Raw genomic sequence first — 13,602 nt, forward strand, 5'->3', positions numbered from 1 at the left:
CTGCAGTTTTATCGTTTTTTTAAGTTTTTACGTGGTGAATTTTGACTGAAGTCATGCAGTTTCTCTAGAAAGTTAGTCTATGAGACGTTCTGACAAGGTTCAAGTTATTGAGGTTGAATTATTTTCTTATACAGTGCCGCTAACGAGTCCGCCTCTGTGGATGCAGTATGTTCACATCATCGACTTTCTGCTCGAAGAACGCCCAGTATTTTCAGATCTTTCTCTTCCACAATGAGCAACAGCACTTTGAGGGCCTGGTGAATATCTTTCTTGAGCTGTAGTCATCCGCTTTTCTAACAAAATTTTTTTGAGCCACGCCATCGCATCGGCTACCTCTCTTGCATGAAGGCATGCGTTGGAGAGTAGTGATTCGTCTTTATTTCGCAGCACTGCAGTTTTTTGTAAACTGCGCATTCACTGTTGTCTGAATTGTTTAATCACTATGAAGAAGTGGCCATATCTTACTAGCTTACTTGTTTTTACAGGTGTGTACTTGAATACAACTCTTACATCAAACGACGCTGAGGTGCCTGTGCCTCCCCTGTTTACACCTTTTGTTTAATCACAGTATTTGAAAGACTCTCAGAGTCACGGTACTGTGACCAGCAATAGAGAGAAATGTTAGTGGGGCTGTTTATCGGAGAAATATTGTCATCGTAGGGATAGCTGTAGGCTGCGTACCTTCCGTTCGTAGCTGTGGTTGAGCATCGGTGTCAAAGTCGTTGCGGTTCCTTCACATGAGAAGTGCTCTGAACATACCCGAGTACCTGTGGAACGTACAACGTTTTTCCTGTTTAAGTTTGCAAGCCATAGAAGCCGCTGCTCCACGTCAACAGTAAAAAAAAATTTGACTTCAGGAGTCCACAGCCACAAAAGCTCCGCATCTGATGCCGATGACATATTTCTTCCGACAGCAGTTTCCTTTTTCTTTAGTTGTTACTGCACCCAAAATCGGCGCAGTGGTTCCCTGATGACCAATTATCGGTTGTGATAGCAATGAAGAAAAACAAAATCCGCAGGTTGGCTTAATAGATGGCAAAATGGCCGATAAGCTCACACAAACGAGCATCAACACACACACTCCAAGCCGTCACCCGCATTCCAGAGAAGAGAGATAAGTTTGTTGCCAGACCGGGCCTCCTCTCCCGATGCAAAGGTAACTCTAAGCATTGTATCCAAGCATAGCCCTCTATCAACCAACCATATGCCGACAAGTGTGCGGGTGGCGGCGCGCCGCTTGTGTGACTGACCGGAGAGAGAAGAACTGCGAGAGCCCTGCGGCGCCTCTAGCGAAAGCAATGACAACTTGTGTACACGCCACCGACAACGAAAAAGACGTGAGCGTAAGAAGCTTGATGAGTAAGCTCCTACGAAAAATTTCTTCACGTGGTAGCCTTGCAGATTTCGAAGAATGTAGTCTGAAATAAATTGCGGCAAGATGGCAAGTTGGGCCAGTGGGATTACGTTCATAATTGAAAATTTTTTGAAGCACGCTAAATCAACAGATGGACAGAAGAGGCTGACAAGGACAGCGCTTGCCTGTCAACCGCTGTCCTTGTCAGCCTCTTCTGTCCGTCTACTTTTTAGTGCGCTTCAACAAAATTTTTAGTTATGAATGTAGTCTGAGTGTGGTTCCTCAGAAAAATGCTAGGGGCTAAGAACCTTAGGGTCTTGGTGCGGCAGCGTGCTCCTCGTCTGCTGCTTTCTGCTGCTGTCGTGATGGTGCTGCGGTCGGAGTGCAAGGGAGGCCGCCACCACATCAGCGCTCCCCGCGTAGCGAGAGACTATGGAAGCGTTATTTCTGCAATGAATGCTTATTAAAGTATCGCTTCTTCTTCTCATACCAAACTTGGCGTGGATATTAAAAAAAATGTCTGCCTGAGGTGGGCGAAGATCATTATTACTACAATTTTTCCACCGTATACGCGATGAGAAATTCTGCTAAAATGGTCCATGTTTGCATTTTTCCTTTATAAGTAGTCTTTTACGTAGGAATGTCTGAGAAATCAAAACTTACTTGGCAGAAGGTGGATTTTATGCCAAAAATAGTTTCAATACTCTCGAAAAAAAAGGTAATTTGCGAAAGTGATCATTTACGTTCATATTGATAGGCAATCGACATCATGTGATGCTGGAACTAAAAACAACTTTATACTTCCATAAAAAGCCAATAAATAACTATGGTTGAAGTTCCCCATTGACGACTAGCTTCCCATTTGGCCATACGGCAGCTTCTTAGTTGAAGTGCCCTCCCCCATCGCCGTCAATGCAAACGTCGAAAAATAGTTTTCTTTCATAAAACAATATTTCCAATTATAAAGCTTTGCACTCAAAAAGAACTTCACATATTTTATTCTATCGAGCTCTAAAGCTAAATATTAATTAGGAATCACATGGCGTAAACTGCATCTCAGTGCTGACCAAAATGATTTTCTTCGCAGATTTCAGGGTTTTTTTCTCGTAAAATTTCGAAACAACAGTTGTCAGAAATATTTTTAAAATTAAATGCACCTTCTTTAAAGTAAATACTCATTGCGCGGATATTGTGATATGCCACAATAATAAAGGGACAATGTGATCATGGAACATTAAGTGCCCTTTGTAGAGGCGTATATGACGGAATTGCAAGAATAATAATGATATTTTGTTGAAATGTTCTTGTGTTGAAGACGTATCGCTTGCGAAGCCACACTGACCCAATCCAGCCGACCATTGAGTGGTAAAAAAATCACTTGGGATTATCAAAGAATATGTCTGCAGTTGCCAGTATGATGAAAACTGTACATCATACACAGCCATCACAAAGCCATTGTGACTGCCGTTACTTAGTGACAATGAGTGATGAGATAATGCGTTTACGGTTCGTGGACATCCACATCCACCAGGAGGAATGGCCTTGCTTTTTTCGCGCTGCGTTACACGTTTCTCTCGGTACCTTTGCGACACATTACGTGCGCCCTGGGTAGACTATGACATCTTCTTGTCGTGGCTCCGAAGCTTTTGGAGTCCTGATTTTCTGTTGGTTGATTTTTTCATAGCTCCGTTAATTACGTAATCAGCATTTATTATTGAGTGAGTTTTATTGTCCGTGCACGAGTCAACCATCTAATATAACATAGTTGAGCCCTAAAACGCCCAATAACGAAGGATCATTCGCGGAAATTTCTCGGGAAACGCGTCGACAATCATTCGCAACAAATCACCGCAATCACTAAGACATAGAAAAGGTTCCACGGTGCCCTCTCGGCACCACGTGGCTACGACTCTCATGCTACATTATTAGTGAACAGACATATTGTGCAGCCTTTCACGCCGGATGCACGGGATGATGGAAAATGGGCATAACTGGGCACATAATTGGTCAGTCTCGTATAAGCTCCCATATCAGAGATGCGGGCGTAGGCAGGCTACTGAGCGTGAAATAGCGGCCTCGAAAGAAGCTTCTCCTTCCCGCCAGCTTTCTCTCCCAACTACCAACAATAACCTGCGCCAACATTGAGGGTGAAAGGAGAAAAATGGGGAGGCAAGGTGTGAAGCCATAACGTGGCCTCACTGCTTCTGGAGAGCTAACGGGTGTACATGTTCCGGCGTACCGAGCCAGGGCTGTTGGCTTCTCGTATCTACCGGTTCCCCCTTTTCTGGCGCTGCGCAGGGCGGGCGGCTATAAAAATCCAATTTGGCGGCTACCGCAAATGGACGCGCGAACAAGGTGAACTCTCCGGAGGACGGCCACCTTTTATTGCCGCGTATTGGCCAACGCCGGTTCGCCGGTCGCCGTCAGTCCTTGATTATTCGACGTGCAGCGGGCAAGCAAGGACGAACACCAGCGCAGCTCGCCCCGTGTCCTCAAGAATTGACTGACTGCGTACTTATAAATTGGTGCAGTGCGTTGGTGTGAAGATTTCGCATCTTTCCCATCGGAATAGTAAGGCCATATTGCGTCGGTTTTTGGCGTACCTTTATATGACCTAGTCGCTTGCTTTCAGCAGCGCTCAAGCAGACAAATATTTGCAGTGATTGGGCTTGTACACATTTGTATCTAAACTGTAACGTTTAATGAGTAATTGCTCGTTAACAACGCCATTAACCTTGTACTTCTTTGCAGCTTGACGGTAAGCCTAAGACGTTCTCTGTACTGCACAGTTCTTGAGAGGTTAGGGGTACATAAGTGCACAGAGAGGAAGGCTAGTAGCCTAGCGAGGAGGAGTGGAGTGCGGAACGTGGAAACGTTGGTGGCAGCGCCGACGTATACGAGGCAAGCGCGATCACGTACGGGCTGTCCAAACTTACGACGTGTCCAATGGCCTGTTCATTCGCGGAGAAGCACCCCACCGGCTAACTCGTGTCTGACTGCCCATACATCCTCCGCGTGTGTACCTTTCCGGCCACGCGCTCGGTCGTAGCACGTGTCCCGAAGCCGGCACAGCTTCCCTCGCTGCGGCCGCCGCTTTTCCAGCGGATCCTTTTACGCTCTCTACCGCAACAGGGCGCCTCTTTCTTCGTCTCCCCACAGTAAAGCTCCACCACCAATGCTCTCGGCCTACTTATTTTTTTTTGTTCCATTTTTTGTATGTTAACGGCGCTTCTCGACGACGACGCGTTTTGAGAGGAGGTTATAACCGAATTATGGAGCAACTGCAGAAGATTATGAAACTTTGATGAAGCCAGTCGGCCGAGCCAAGCTCAGACAAGACTGGCAAGTGCGCGTTGTCAAAGCAGCAAAACGCGAAACGGCTGAAGGAAAAAGAAAAAAAGCGCCTTCTGCCCCTGGTTTAATCACGGTACTGTTGCTGCCTTTTGTTACTGCCTCAGCCTCTTTCATCCACCACAGTGAAAGCGTAGGCGCATTCACCGGCCCTGTGTCTCTTATTGAAGTCGTTTGGGACGATGGGTGCCGAGATTCAATTTAAAGGTTACGAGCGGAGGCCACAGCTGATGGTTTAGACTCTGACATGTTCTTCCAAGCAATAAAGTGATGACAAGAATGGTGGAAGCTAAGCATGGTGATACGTAAGCGTTGATGGGGCCATACTGCTGAGTTTTGCGGTGAAATGCAGACTCACCTCCGCTACAAACCGTATGTTCTTTATCCCGAACAAAAATATTTTAAATATATACTTCCCTGGTTCATATTTTGTAGAGTGCAATAAGCTGCACGAGAAACTGACCACACATGTGCAAATAAAAAGGTACAAAAAGAAATGGAGTAATACAAGAAGGCCACTCTAGTTTCAAAGATATTTTTAGATGGAAGGGTGGGGGGGACGGGGGTAGTGTGATGCGCCGGTGAAGTATTCGAGGAATGAAAACCTTCTGCAGTTACCGCCTTCTCTATTTTTACATAAATGTTACGATATTGTGCCCCCTATAGATGGCAGTCACGTAGCAAATAAACGTGACCTCCATGCATTACGAGCACGTTTACAAAACAGCATCTTGCATCAAGGTAGGAGGACACAAAGTGCCACGAATAGAGCACCTCTTTAGGCGCAGTGCTCTCAAAACTCAAGGGCTTGTAACGAGACAGACTCTCTATACAAGTATGAAAAAAACATGAAGTTACCATTTTCGCGTTTTGTACACTGAAAGGAGTAAATTTTTCAGTTGCTGGGATAGTCGTGAGTGTCGTAAACTTCAGCACTGAAAGCTTGCTAGTTTACAGCAAGTTTCATATTAAAGTATACAGAAAAAAGGCAAACAGTGAGAAATAACACTAGATGATGTCCCATCAATGAGAGAACAGCACCATATGCTTTAAGGCTGTGAAACTGATGTAACGTGTTGTTACTGTAATAACGTCAGTGACACTACACTGAAGATGTTGGTGTATGTTTTGTACTTGATAGCACCCCTTCAGCTTGAGGCATATTTCTATACCTTTTTCATTTGAATGAAATAATAAATCCACAAAAGTTGAAACAGATTGTTTTTTTTTTCGTTAGTTATACTCCAGCATTCAACAGGGCTGTGTCACTTCATTGATTTCACTTATTGCAAATAACACATTGCTAATTTATTTCGATTGTCACCGATTCTTCATTCCGCTGACTTACACAATAAACAACTGTCATATGGCTACTATACTAACTCAGCAAAATATCTAGGTGTCCGTCTTTCAAGATACCTATCATGGAGCAACCATGTAAATCACATAACTTCGCTCACCATACCTTTTGATACATATGCAGTAACATTTTCATGGCTGTACTCTACTTCAAATTATGCTTTTTTAAAGCTATTCTCACACCTTAACTTGACTATGCACTAGTGTCCTTGTGTGTTGAATAGTGTGTTTTGAATAGGAGCTGCTTCTGCTAACTCCGGCGTATTTCAGTTGTAATTTAAGTCTGTTGATCAGTTTCCGCTGCTCCCTTGGAGGGGATGGAAGTAGACCACCCCGGGCGCCTGCCGGCACCAGCGGCGTCAGCGGCGACCGCCTCCAGGAAGCGGATGGGACAAGCGAGCGACAGCGACAGTGAAGATACTCATGCTTACTATCTCAGCAGTGAGGACTTCTCAGATGACGGTTTCCAACCTGTGCTGAGCCGTAAGGCGAAGAGAAGGAACATGAGGACATCCTCATCCTCAACTATTCAAACTGTAAGTGAAGCGCCAAAATCGAACGCTTATACCATCCTGTTTCTGCCTGCACTTCCTACCGTCAGCATGAAACGCCTTAACAGACAGTCTGTGTCGAGGTCTCTGGAAACGCTCGTGCCAAATGAGATCACGGACATAAGAGTGAACGCCAGAAAGAATATACTGGCTGTGGACGTTTTGCATGCAAGCGCGTTGGGCGTTCTGCGCAGTGTAACTGACTTGGACGGCAACCAGGTGCGCTCTCATGTTCCCTTGGGATGTGATGTAGTAACCGGCGTGATCTACGACATTGATGTCGCTATTTCCAATAAGGACTTACAACTTCTTGTCAAGTCAACAACTGATACTCCAATTGTTGATGTCACCCGGCTAGGCAAGTCTCGCTGTGTGAAGATTGCGTTTAAGAGCACATCACTCCCCTCTCATGTGAAGGTGGGGTACTTCAGACATGCTGTGCGGCCTTTCATTCCAAAGCCTCTCCAGTGCCGTAAATGCATGAAACTTGGACACGTGAGCAGCGTCTGCGAGAATTCGGTGGTATGCCACCGCTGCGCCGAGCACCATGAAGCGGATAAGTGCGTCGCAACTGTCAAGAAATGCTCTAATTGCAATGGATCCCATGAAGCCACATCGAAGGACTGCCCGCGGATTCAGAAGGAAATTGCCATCTTGAAGGAGATGGTGCGCGATAGCTCATCTCATCGAGAAGCCGCAGCTAAAGTCAGAAGGCGTCGTTCACGTCGACGTCGGTCTTCGAGGACGCCCGCTACCTCCTCGACAGGATTGCGTGATCCCTCATCAGTACCACCTCCTTTGCCTCCCAGACCACATGCCGCGGGAAAGGCTGTAAAGGACAAAGCCAGTGAGCATACCCTGACTGCGACAGAGTGGCCTGCACTTCAAAGGAAGCAGCATCAAGCGAACCGAAGGAGCTTCATGACGGCCAGTCCACGCTCCCGGTTCGAGATCTTTCCAACCAAGACAGGCAAGTGACTGCAATCGTCCCGGTTCGAGATCTTTCCAACAAAGACAGGCAAGTGGCTGCAATCGTGCAATCATTAATTGCCACCATTCGCACGCTACTGAGCAGCATACAATCTCCGTCTGCTAAGAGTGCACTGCAAATACTGGATGCACTGAATCCAGTTCTTGCTAACTTCGTATAAGCACAATGGCTCAACAAAATCTCCACTTCCGCACTGAAGTTAAAAGTGCGTCGATTTTTCAGTGGAATGCCAGAGGCATGAAGTCCCGTATTTCGGACTTGCGCCAATTTGTTCGGGCCAATCAATTCCCTATACTTGTCATATGTGAACCAAACGTGTCAACGCCTTATAGATTGTCCGGTTATGAAGCTTTTTGTTCAGCCGCTTGCGAAGAACGAAGCAAAGTAATTGTTTACATTCGCACAGACTTGACTTATCTTTCGCACCCAATAAGTTCAAATGACGACAATCAGTACGTGTGTCTTCGTGTGAAGAAGAATGCAGTTTCGTTCACGCTTATTGGTGGATATATATCTCCGTCATCGCGATTTGACTGCGACAGATTAAAGACATCCTAATGAGAACCGATGGGCCTTGGATCATAACCGGCGACTTCAACGCCCATCACATGCTTTGGGGGAGCACTAGGATGAATTCCAGGGGCCGGAACATTGTTACATTCGCTTCCGATTACGACCTTTCCATCATGAACGATGGTACCCCCACATATCTGCGGGGTCTCACGTATGGCAGTTGCCTTGACCTGACATTGGTGTCACGGTGCTTCTCTCACAAAGTTAAGTGGTTTTGCGATATTGAGACTCATGGGAGTGATCACATACCCACCTACGTGACGATCGATGGTATCGTAAAAAATTTCTCTTCTGGTGTTGCAATTGGCACTGACTGGTCGATGTTTGCATCGCGTGTTGAGAACGCTTGCCAAGAAGGCCTCGCCTGTAGCCTGGAAAATACCATAGTGGAAGCTATGCAAGCGTCCAAATGTAAATTACCATTTTCGTCTAAAGTTACACAGTTTGACATCGAACTGGAAAAATTACGAGCTATACGAAGGCGTGCAGAACGACGATACAGACGCACAAGATCAATTTACGATCTGAGGGAAGCAAGGCGGCTCCAGAAAAAGATTCAGCGACGCATTAACAAACTGGAGAGCGAACGCTGGAAAGCATTCTGCGAATCTCTAGACCCTCATAAACCGCTGTCATATATCTGGAGAACAGTTCGTGGTCTTCGCTCCTCTCCACAACAACGGCACCCTTTTAAAGCTTTGGCACTCCATCAGGGAAAAACAGAACTCGAGGTGGCTGAAGAATTTTGCACGAGAGTTGCCGGGAATATTGTGAACGAGAGCATCGACGCCGTGATCGTTCCTGAGACGCGATTACCAGAAATGGACATTCCGTTCACCATGGAAGAACTGGAAGGTGCGTTGGTCGCTTCTAAGCGCATGTCATCGCCAGGTCCTGATGGTATTACTTATAGTGCGTTGGGACACCTTGGACAAAAAGCTAGAAAAGAACTTTTAACATGCTTCAACAACTCCTGGCTCAGCGGCAGTGTTCCCCGAGAATGGAAAATTAGTCGATTAAAAAAATTAGTCGAAAATTAGTCGGGAAAATCACCATTGGACTTGACAGCGTATCGCCCTATTGCCCTCGCAAGCTGCCTCGGGAAAGTGATGGAAAGGATGGTTCTATTTCGTCTCGAGTGGTACTTGGAACGATACACCAAATACCCTTCTTGCATGGCAGGCTTTCGTCGTGGCCGCTCCTCCATTGACTGTGTCCTTGATTTGTCGACATTTGTTCAACAAGAAAAAAGTCGCAAGCGCATATCAGTGGCACTCTTTCTTGGCGTGAAGGGTGCATATAATAACGTAGCTCACGATGCCATCCTCACTTCTCTCGCAGCAATGGGCATTGGTGGACGAATGTTTCAATGGATAAAAGATTATATAACTGGCAGAGGTTTCTTTGTACAAACATATGAGGGTAGAACTGCCCAATATTACACCTAAGGCGGAGTACCCCAGGGAGGTGTTTTAAGCCCCACATTGTTCAATGTGGCCCTCATTGGTCTGGTGAAGGTTCTGCCAAAGTCGGTGTGCCTATCCATATACGCCGATGATATTTGCCTCTGGAGTGCTGCAGTTACTCGCCCTCAGGTGCGTGCACGAATACAGCGGGCAGCAACCCTCACAACAGCCTACCTTCAGAAACAAGGCCTAAGTATATCAACTGTGAAGTGCGCGTTGATGGCGTTTACACGCAAACCAATGACGCCATACCCTGTTTACATCAATGGGCAGAGTGTCAAATATGCACGGACGCATCGTTTCCTGGGCATAATAATCGACAAAAGTCTTTCGTGGAGCCCACATTGTGCGTACTTGAAGAAGAGACTGCTATCTATTGTGCATATCATGAAATTCTTGTGCGGTAAAGCATGGGGAACTTCTGTGGCCTCCATGCTACAGCTGTACAGGGCCCTATTTCTGGGTCTATTGCGCTACAGCTTGCCGGTAATGACTAACACTTGCAAATCGAATACTCATTCATTGGAGAGTTTGCAGGGTCAGGCACTGCGTATCTGCCTAGGACTGCCCCGATGCGCTTCTACTTATGCCACAATCATGCTTGCCAAAGACCATCCGGTCAGGACATATATAGCTGTGGATTGCCTCAGAGCGCACATTCGACATGCTAGCCGTGTCCCCGACCACCACTTGGCCCTTCTACCTTCCGGAAGACCACGTGCTACGTTTTCAGACGTCATAGCCAAGCACCTAAACAGCATTCCATCAGGATATACGCCAGCTGCGAGAACGGCATGCCCTTTGTGGTGCCTCGACCAGCCGCAAGTACGTCTAGAAATTCCGGGAATCAAAAAGAAAAGCAGTCACTCCAGAGTAGCATTGAAGCAAGCAACACTGCTATTATTACATGAGTTGTACTTAGACCGAACGCAGATATACACTGATGGGTCCGTCTCATCCAGCAGCTCATCAAGTGCCGCTGTAATTCCGGCTGCAGAAATAACAATCAAGTTTAAGTTGTCGCATATGACTACATCTACGGCATCAGAGCTTGCTGCTATAAGGGCTGCTTTACAATATCTCGTTCAAGAACGTCCAGGAAAATGGGTCATATTCTGTGATTCGAAGGCAGCGCTTCAGAGTTTGCAGTCTGCCATGCGTAGGAGGAGCCATGACCAACTGGTACAAGAAATAAGACATTGCCATCATGAAGCTCTAGCACGAGGGCATGATATTATATATCAATGGCTGCCTGGACATATCGGTATTACCGGAAATGAACTAGCCGATGATGCAGCCCGCTCAGCCCATGAAGAAACCCGTGTAGTCCCGATTCCTCTATCAAGGAATGATGCAGCAAGACAACTTTACCTGCTGGCTCGAGATCTCACACGCACGTTCTGGTCGTCTACCAGCTTCCAAAGGTGTCAATTTTATGAACTGGATCCTTCGCTAAAGCTAAAGCTACCATCACAACTTTCCCGCTCCGATGCGACACTGTTATGCCGCCTTTGGTTGGGTGTTGCATTCACAAAGGTGTACTCCTTTCGCATTGGTATGGCAGACACTCCTACATGCGACTACTGCGGAGATGAAGAAACCATCGAACACGTCCTCTGCAGCTGCGCTTGCTACGACACACAGCGATGCCAGCTACGGATGGTTTTGAATCGACTTGACCCCGGACCATTTTGTGTGCAGAAGATACTAGGACCTTGGGCATCTGCCTCAGTTGCGCAGAAAGCAACTAAAGCACTGCTTCTTTACCTTAAGTCAACAAACCTGAGCGACCGCCTGTGAACTGTGTGTGCTCACCGAGTGTGCTCGTGATTGTGTGTACCTTCTCATCTTTGTGCAACCTCTTTTCTCCCCTTTATCCCTTCCCCAGTGCAGGGTAGCAAACCGGATGTGCATCTGGTTAACCTCCCTGCCTTTCCTTGTATCTTTATCTCTCTCTCAGTGTCCTTGATTCCCATCGAAACGTATTTCTAGAGTATCTCAGATCGCGCACCAATTGAGTATCTACTCAATAAGCATGAAAGAGCTATCTATAAAAGAGCAAGCCCGGAAGCTATCGCAAGAGTGTTGAGACCGAGAATAGCAGAGACACCAACCTCTGTCATGGAGATGCGTAAATTGAGTGACGAGTGGCAGTGGCATCATTGAAGTGGCTACGCCCGCACGAACATATAGTTCTCTGTGCCTGGAACCTAGGAAACAATGCCTTTGAACGTCACAGCAACTTTATACTGGCGTGAATGCCAACGCATTGCGGCACCCGATGGAGGCGGAAATGTTGTAGGCCCGTGTGCTCAGATTTGGGTGCACGTTAAAGAACCCCAGGTGGTCTAAATTTCCTGAGCCCTCCACTACGGCGTCTCCCATAATCATATAGTGGTTTTGGAACCCCACATATCAATCAATCATTGCGGCAATATTTGTGCTGTCTCGGCTGTCAGAGCAGCACGTCACACTACAGCAGAGACAACTGCTACACGACTCTATTGTTTTTCGCACTCTCTTTTTTGGCCAGTCCTTAACAGGAAAAGGGCAACTGAGTGCTATCTGCATTTTCTACCAGTAAACATAAACAGTAGAGCACCTCTTTTTCGCCCCCTTATTTCGGTATTGCTTTCATTTTGTGTATGTATAACCAACCCACCGAATTTTTCACCTACCTGAAGTACATTTTGTACTCGTGATATTAGCTACAACTGCAAATTTTAGGGGTACGTGAAAGTACTTTCGGGCATATCAAGTAAAAAGCTTGATTGTTTAGAACCCTGGTCGTGAGACACAGTCCTGAAGGTTCTGCAGTCAGTGATATGGACCATATTGTGTTTAAAACAGAGACTAAAAATAAATGCCATTTTGCGTAAAGTCACTCAAGCTACAATGTTTTTATTACGGCCATGTGACGCTGGCTTCCGCTAAAGTTTAGCAAAACAATATTGTTAGTCACTTCGAAAGGCAAAAGAAAAAAAAAGCCTCATCAAGGTACTACATTATTAGTCGACATTCTCGAGGCAACACATAACCTTCTATGTCTGACCGTTTCTACTTAAAGGAGAGAGAGAGAGCTCTTTATTAAAAAGCAGAGAACTTCGCCGGCGTGTGTGTGTCGCTGACTTGCTACTCTGCCTGGGGAAGGGGATTTCTACTTAAATAACACTAAAGAGGAACATTGACTTGGTTTAGATTTATAAACTGCACTCTGAGAACTCAAATGCTTAGTTTCACTATCATGATTTTATTATTAGCGGAAAAAATAAAGGATGAACTTTCATTTTAAAATTTCGAGCCAAAATTTTAACGCCTGGCGAAAGAATTGTCGCAAAACATTTTTGATACTTTCGTGGCATTGGCTAGAGGAAATTTTCTGAAACTTGGTCCTTTAGGTCTGTATGACGCCTACATTTAACAATGTACATTATTTTTATCGATTGGAAGCCACGTAAAGACCTAGCATTGTCGTGGTAAAAGTGGCGTTTTCGGGATTAAGAAATTGTACTTTTCTAATACGCCACAAATCATTTGCTCTTTAGTGTCGCCTTAAAAGGCCATGCACAACGTTTTTGGCATGAACGAAATACGTTGCCTGCCCGCATATAGTCGAGGTTCCTGAGATCATGTGAGTCGAACATTACACTCACCGCGTGGCCTACAATTCGCTAATAGTTCTGAAAGTTAGCCATAAATCGTTCCTTCTCCCGATGAATGATACAATAAACCCAAGTGACCACGCCGTGCTCAAATCAGCCGTGGCTTTTGTGTTCATGAGCACAAAATACACGGCTGATTGGAACATCGTGAGCTGCATAGCGAGCATGGCCGCCACGAGATGCCGCGACGTGCTCGCGCACTCACTCGCGATGACACTGAAAGCCGCAAGTTTGAAGGAAAAAAAAACAAAAGTGCCTAATGTCATCACTGAATATCAGTTGTAACTTTTTGCAT

At 46.0% G+C, this 13,602-nt stretch overlaps 1 protein-coding gene across 1 annotated transcript in view; it reads left to right on the forward strand.

Annotated features, from left to right (window-relative positions):
- Window positions 1–13,602, forward strand: part of LOC119178159 (uncharacterized) — a 135,115-nt gene that overhangs the window by 16,150 nt on the left and 105,363 nt on the right. The window lies entirely within an intron of this gene.

Source organism: Rhipicephalus microplus, chromosome 1 (genome assembly GCF_043290135.1).
Source record: "Rhipicephalus microplus isolate Deutch F79 chromosome 1, USDA_Rmic, whole genome shotgun sequence".
Lineage (NCBI taxonomy): Eukaryota > Metazoa > Arthropoda > Arachnida > Ixodida > Ixodidae > Rhipicephalus > Rhipicephalus microplus.